The 7811-nt window shown below is 42.8% G+C and overlaps 1 pseudogene; it reads left to right on the top strand.

Moving 5' to 3' along the window:
* Nucleotides 1-2264: 2264 nt before the first annotated feature.
* LOC147440456 (protein argonaute 1-like) lies at nt 2265-4018 on the top strand (annotated as a pseudogene).
* The last annotated feature ends 3793 nt before the right edge of the window (nt 4019-7811 follow it).

Below are 7811 nucleotides of genomic sequence, written 5' to 3'. Positions count from 1 at the left end.
ATTCCACTCAAATGGTGCAAACAAATGTTTCAAAAAGCGTTGTGGTATACAATCAATGTCATTTACATCTTGATCCAAGTTGCCAATCCTCTTATCATAAACTACCATTCTCTAAGGCTCCACACATGCAAATTGGTGTGCCTTTGTTCAACCATGATGGTAGTTTAGTTTTGGCCAAAGTCTTTGAATCCAGCTCTTAGATTGGTGTCTTCAAGACATCCTTGTATGAGTGGTCTTTCAGGTTTATCCGTGTAATTGATCCAACCTATTTCAGGTAGAGATGGTCATTTTCCCAGTCTTGGATCAACTATATTTGCCTCATAAAAGGTCGTCCCAAGATGATTTCATGGTTCAAATTTTTCCCAAAATCTACAACGGAAAAAGTGTATTGGTAGTCAATCCCGCAAGAGCTGACTATCACACTTTCTAGTAATCCCATAGGTTTTTCAATGTGACCATTTGCTAATTGCAATTTCATGTGTGTCTGTCTGATTGTAGGTCTTCCCAGGCTTCCAAGACTGCTTTCATTGTTGGGATGGCAATGCCTACCCCACTGTTTAGAACAACCATGGTTGTTATATCATTATACTGTACCAGAAGAGTTGTATTCCCTTTGCTTCTTTTGCAATAATCTCCTACCTTGTTCATAGGTACATATTTGACAAATTTTCCCCAAGATTCTTCTTTATGTATCTCTTCAATTTTTTCTTTGGTTATTTTGGTTATGCCCATTTTGTCTAAGGTGCCTTGCAGATCTCTCCATAGATGTGGTCTTATCTTCATAACTCACCCAATGTGATGGTACATTGTGTGTCGACATGATAGATTGAGAGTTCTCCACATCCAAAGTTTGCTTTACTTGTTTCAGATTTGTGGTCTTGCATACCAGTGATTTGTCTTCGTTAGGGTAATGTTTCGAGTGTGTGGGCTTTTGATAGGCTTGATCACTCTAGCCCCCTATCTCCATAGAAAGATTGTCAATTGAGCGCCATGGGTGGTTAGTCCAGCCACTTCTTGAATTGGAGCTAATTTCGTAGTTAGGCTTCTATCATTCACTTCTCTAACTTGTTCCCATAGATGATTTCGCCCATCTTTCTCCAATAAGGGAATTCTGTCTAGCCCATCCTCACTATCTAGAACTATCAATCTAGGTTTGATAGTTTCAACTAAAGAATTCCTTAGTTCTTTAGTGGCTATAGTCTCCTTTGATTTTGGTTTTGGTTTTGTTTCTTTTCTTGCTAGATTTCCAATGATTTCCTTTTTTTTTTTTTGTGTTTCCAACATTGAGTGCATAATTTGTACCACGTTTTTATAAGTTCTAGCTTTGCAGCTTCCTAGTCAGGTGTTGGGTAGTTTTTCCATTTTGTTTCTAGTGTTTAACCCGCTTTCAATCCTGCTTGGAAGGCTTCAAAGGCGCCCACATTGATGGGTTCGTATATTTTTGTATCAATGCTGGTTTTGATTCCTTGAACTTTGATGACATTGAAAGAGCTATTTCTTCAACCATTTTCTGGGCCTTCTCTTTAACTTCCCTTCGTTGTTGTTATCTTCTAAGCCCGTAACATTGGTGTCTCTCTCTCTTGGAGTCTTTTGAAGACTTCTTACTTCCTTCGGTCTTGCTTGCAATGTTTTGTTTGTTCTTCTTGGCATGTGCACTGGTAACTCCCTTAATCGAATTGGTGGGTTCAAAATTTAAGGATCTACTCAGTATGACTTGCAGTACAGTTATGGATGTTTTTTCTTTGTTTGTAGGGTTCTTAGGACAATACTCAAGAAACTTTCCACCTTTTTACTACATTGCATGCAATAAGCCTCAACTGACCTAGCATTCTTGCTACAGATAAAAGGCGCGGTTGCCCTGCAAAATACGTAAATAACACGTTGCAATCCATGAAAAGCACAAATCGGCATACCTGGCACAACCCATAGCGTGTATGCAATGCCGTACTCGAACAGGCAGTGGGAGAGAGAGAGAGAGAGAAAGCCTATAGGTGCACCTCCTAGAGCGGAGTGCTACGCCGGTGCGGCGAGAGAGTAGAGAGGAGAGGAGAGAAGAAACACACGAGCACTGGGTGCAATCTCCCCTTGTGCAAGAGTGAGCATTTGTCTTTTGCACGTATTTTTTATAGATTTTGCAATGCTCAAAATGAGTACACATTGCCCGACCGGCATAAAATGACCATAGCTCCTAAATGAGCACTTGAGTAATAAATGTACAGATCCCATATCCATAACAAACTCCGGGGTTGCAAAAGCCACTACACTCAGTGTTGAGGTGCAGAAGTGGTGGAGTCGAGTGCGAGGTACAAAACTTTGCGTACATGCCTGCATAGCATAGTGAGTAACTGAAAACCAAAAGAGTAAGAATGATTAGTAGGACTCGATTTAAATATGCAAAAATGTGTAACATGTGTATGGTGTTATGGGAGTGCATAAAATAAAGTAAATGTGCATAGGTGCGGAGTGAAACCTTTCTTAGAATTTTTGTGCTAAATAGACCACCATCTGTCACCTTTCCACCTTGCCATACCAATCCATCATATCCGTTCATATCAATCCATACCAAATGTGGTGGGCCAATTCCACATATAATGTAACCACGGAGAGTCTTGCCGTACCAGGCAGAGGCACTCTAGTACACATGTGTTGACATCCATAAATTTCCTGAACAATATTTCTTGAATCCCCTCTTGCATGCAGCTAAAGGAAACAACTCTTTCACATATTCAGCAGAAACTGCGTAATCGACATCCTACACAAGACAAGAGAGGATGCCGTGAAGGCGAAAACCCACCCAAGAAAGGCGTCAAAGCATCCACCCAAGCGTCATCTTCTTCTCAACAGCCTACTCAAGAAGGTCAGGGGCAGCCATGGCCACCCACCCCAGCTGCCCCAACACAATTTTTGGCGCACACTGCTCTTGCTGAACCGCGTGCACAAACTCAGCCCTCCTCTGTGCAAGCAGGGCAACAACCATCAAGAACCCAAGCTGCTGCTACCAAACATGCAAGTGGCATCCGCACACCAGGTCGGTGGATGCTATCCTTATAAAGGTTTCACTAAAGGAATGGGTGGACATGGTCCTTCACCCCCTTCTACACCACCTGTTGTCGCACCATCGACTCCCGATCTGCCCCAAGCAGCTTTCATAGCCTTCACTGTGCAATACAACTTTCCGTTGTTAATAGAACATACCCGTGAAGCAGGGGTTGACCCTATTCATGGTCCTGTCCCGTACCAATCGCCCAAAGCAAGTGCAAGTACATTCCATGGGCCAAGTTTAAGAACTCAACAAGTCTCTATCTCATCAGGGACTGGGTTAGCACATGTGACTGAGCAACGTCAGAGGATTGATATTCATGAGCCTAGCTTATCTCAATCGACCTCTCCGGTGCCTGTGCCGACTTCAAGCAAGAAGTTGCGATATCCTAACTGCCCAAGCTTTGGAAAAGCGAGAAGGTTATGCACTGTTAGAGCAAACCATTTTCCTGCTGAGCTACCAGATGTAGATCTCCACCATTACGATGTTTCCATTATACCTGTGTATGATGGTCGAAAGGGTGGGTCTTTATACCGCAAGTTCTCTTCCTTTTCAGAGCAGAGAGTTCATCATCAAGATACTGGATAAGGATGAAGAAAATGGAGTACCTAGGAGGGAGAGACAGTTCAAAGTGTCAACAATCAAGTTTGTTGCTAAATTTGATTTACATCATCTGGGTGAATTTTTGAGTGGAAGGCAACCAGATGCCCCACGGGATGCAACCAGATGCCCCACAAGATGCTTTGCAAGTTTTGTACATTGTTTTGCGTGAGCTTCCAACTGAAAGGTTTGTCCTGTGGTAGACCCTTTTATTCATCAAGAAGAAGAAATTCTCTGGGTGGTGGTCTTGAGAGTTGGGAAGGATTTTATCAGAGCATCAGGCCGTTAAGGACAGCGGTTGTCAAGTTGGAGTTGAGGGAGAGAAACAACATATGTACTATAAGAAAGAGAAAGAGGGTGGGTGGCAGCGGGAGTTAGAGAGAGAGAGAGAGAGAGAGAGAGAGAGAGAGAGAGAGAGTTGGCTCGTTGGGTGCGGCTGCATGGGATCGTGGGTGGTAAAGTTGTGGTTGACTAGGGCTGCATGCCATCAAAAGTGGGCTGGCGGGTAGAACCAGTCGATGCAAGGGGGGTAGGAAGAGGGAAGGATGAATGGGTGAGAGGAATATCTGCATGGTGACTTCTGCTGTGACGTGGAGAGTGAAAGTAAGAGAGAGAAATTGTGAAATGCGCTCTATGTGTTGGAGAAGGTGCCATGCAGGCAAACGTCTCCATGCATAGGCACTGTCGCCCTCTCCAAACACACACACCTGTCACCAACCCACGCTTGTGTGTATTACACATCCACGTCCCACCCCTCTGATGCAAGGAGGTTGAAATCACCATTGAAGTTCAAAGAGGAGAGAGGAGCACAGAGGAGAAGCCATGTGTTTCCATTGTCCAATTTCCATTGTATCTGCCTCACTGCAGAGGCAGCTCGATCTGCAGATTTTGGTGCGTGGAGAACATAGAGGCAACAGTCAACTCCAGCATGCGTGCCATCAACTGTCGATGCTTTCAGAGAAGGAACTGGGCGGGGCCGGGGGGGGGGGGGGGGGGGGTTTCACACCATCCAACATGGCGTGCTGGTGGAGGCTGAGCACATTGAGCAGTAACGATGCATGTGTAAGAGATAGTGATGTTGGGCGCTGAGGTGGCGACGGTGCGGTGCTGGCATCCTCTCAAACCAGCAGTATGGTTTGCAAGAAAAGAAGAGACGATTTTTTTTCATTTTTTTTTATAAAAGTTCCTTTGGGGGTCATTCCTACAACGGTTACAAGCTTAAACTGGGCATTTGTCAAGATGAATGTTACAATCAAAACTAGTCAGGCCCAAGTCTTATCCAGACAATCTTCGATGGTTGCTGAGATTAATTCCGTGTAATTGAGAAAAATAAAAATAAAAATAAAAAATCCATCTTATTCCATTACTATCGGTGTGTACTCATAGTTGTCAAGCCTCGAGACCTAATCCTATTGCATCTTCTCTATTAGACAGGTATAGATGTCATTATATAATCATAAACACAATGGAATACTCATCGATACATCAACTCTATTAGACATGTATAGATGTCATTATATAACCATAAACACAATGGAATACTCATCGATACATCAACTCAAATATAATTGCTTTCACTCTACATCATAAAATATTAATTCCTCTATTATAAGTTTTACTTAACCATGCCAACTATGAATTATTCAAACATAAACACCTTGCCTCCCAGTGAAGAAGAAAGAGCAAAAGGAAAGGAAAACAAAAATTGCCACTATAATGATAAAACACACTTAGCTTTGGTAGATTGGTCATGAAGTTCTTCGTATCTATGCCCTCCATACAATCCCAGGGGCATCAACCTGGCTCTGATACCACTGCTACAAATGGAAGGCACGGTTGCCCTACAAAAAACGTAAATAAAACGTTGCAATCCGTGAAAAGCACAAATTGGCATACCTGGCACAACCCATAGCGGTATGCAATGCCGTACTCGAAGAGAGAGAGAGAGAGAGAGAGAGAGAGAGAGAGAGAGAGAGAGAGAGAGAGAGAGAGAGAGAGAGAGGAAGCCTGCAGGCGCACCTCCTAGAGCGGAGTGCTACGCCGACGTGGCGAGAGAGTAGAGAGGAGAGGAGAGAAGAAACACATGAGCACTGGGTGCAATCTCCCCCCGTGCAAGAGTGAGCATTTCCCTCTTGCATGTATTTTATTTATAGATTCGTCAATGCTCAAAATGAATACACATTGGCGGCTGGCATAAAATGACCATAGCTCCTAATGAGCACTTGAGGAATAAATGTACATATCCCATATACATAAATGTACAGATCCCATATCCATAAATGTACAGAACCCATATCCATAACAATTCTTGTCTAGCTCTAGACTATCGTTTTTCCAATGGTCATTTGAACCACAGTTATGGAAATTCCTTGCTCTTGGTTTAGGCATTTACTTGGCATTTGTTTCACCATGGGTGGTCTAGCTCTCTAGTTTGCAATAAATTAAACCAAGTTTTGCCTCTGAAGTTGCCTGATAAAATGACTCTACCATGGTAGGAGTTGATTGAGTATACCACTCGTCTTCTACTATCATGGTTGACAACTAGCATCATTGTATGGCGTAGCCGACACTAGTGCATGCTCATCCACTTGTCCTTCAGGAAGAATGTACTTGACTGGCATAACATTATTCCCTGGTAGAGGTGGTTGCTAACCTAGCAATGAGACTGTGGTCTATCCATAGCCATGGGTGGTCTCTGCATCTGCCCCATGTTCGATGGATACTTATACATAAGTTGCTATTATTGTCTTATCAATATGTATTAGACATTTCCATCGTATTTAGGCTTGTAATAGCACTCATTTGTTTCGTGGTTCCATTTACCCTTGATAGCCCACCATCTAGATGGTCTAGCTTGTCCTATTGGTTTCCCTTGTGGTAGACCCTGTCCCAGCCCTTGCATTGGCATCCTTTGCATACTACTGGTCATATCATTCATGCACTTGACTATGTCTTCAATGACATTTACATGAGCTGCCATAGTAGACCCTACTTCTGCTAGCATAGAAGATATAGTTTGCTCACTTTGTGTGTCCGTAATAGTGCTTTCTTCATTAAAGATCTCACAATTATCTCCCAAGTCTGTAGCATCTAGGCTGCATGCTTCCCAAGTTATATGCTTCTTGCTATACAAAATGGCATGCAGCTCTTTCTTGAGTAAGCCTTCTATAAATAATAAGACAAGTCTTTCCTCAATTGGAATTTCCAACTCTCCGAATCTGTCAATGTATTACCTCATTTGACTCACACAGTCTCTTATAGTCTCTCCTTGTTTTTGTTTAAACACGTAGATTTGTGCTATTGTATTGTGCTTGATTCCCATTTTTGAGCAAGTAGCAACAAATCTCATAGCCAATGTCGGTAGATCCGTAATGGATCCATGACATATGATCTCAAACCAAGTTAAATTCTTAGCTTCCAAAGTCATTCAAAACCCTTTGAGCTGAGTATCAAAGTCCGTTATTCTCTCTACTCTCAATATCTACTTGAAGCTTGCTTGGTGGTCATATGGATCCCCGGATCCAGTGCATTTTTTGACCCATATTTGGAAGTCAGCTGGTTGACTCTATGATTGTGTTTAGCACCCGCTTTCTTGGCTCTTGTCTCTCCAACTAAGCCTTCAAACCAGTTGCTTGGTAAATGTGACTCGTGTGGACCTCTTCTTCCTGGTGTCACATGATCTTCTTCGGTTAGCGGCGATTTCCATATCCCTCTCCAAATTCTCATCATTGAGGTGGCTGCCTCGGGCTGCACTACCCCATTGATTGGCCATGCTACCAAATGATCTCTTGGTTGATCCCATGTTTTATTCTGTTTCAGGTCTCACCATGATCTTTTCTCGGATTGAGTAGCTCTGGTACTTAGTATGTTCCACCTCCTTCGGAGTCATCATAACAAAGTTTTTGGTATAACAATCCTAAAGAGATGTATGGGAAGGTCCACTAGGCCTTTCTCCCTGATCTTGAAGATATACATGATTTTTAAGGGTGTCAATTTTCTTGGTTTAGCATGAGCAGTCCATATCAAATCTGTGACATTATTGTCCTCCCAGCAGTAGACTCCAAGTCGTGGGCTATCAATCCGTATACGTTTCAAAGGTCTGACATCTATTTGGTCATACCCTTCCAGTATTAATACTAGTGGCTCTTCCTTTGTGGTCATGTTCAAAATC

The sequence above is a fragment of the Adiantum capillus-veneris genome, chromosome 15 (genome assembly GCF_014529385.1).
Source record: "Adiantum capillus-veneris isolate H3 chromosome 15, ASM1452938v2, whole genome shotgun sequence".
Classification (NCBI taxonomy): Eukaryota; Viridiplantae; Streptophyta; class Polypodiopsida; order Polypodiales; family Pteridaceae; genus Adiantum; species Adiantum capillus-veneris.
The sequence above is the reverse complement of the archived record's forward strand: the minus strand, read 5'-3'. Positions and strand labels throughout refer to the sequence as shown.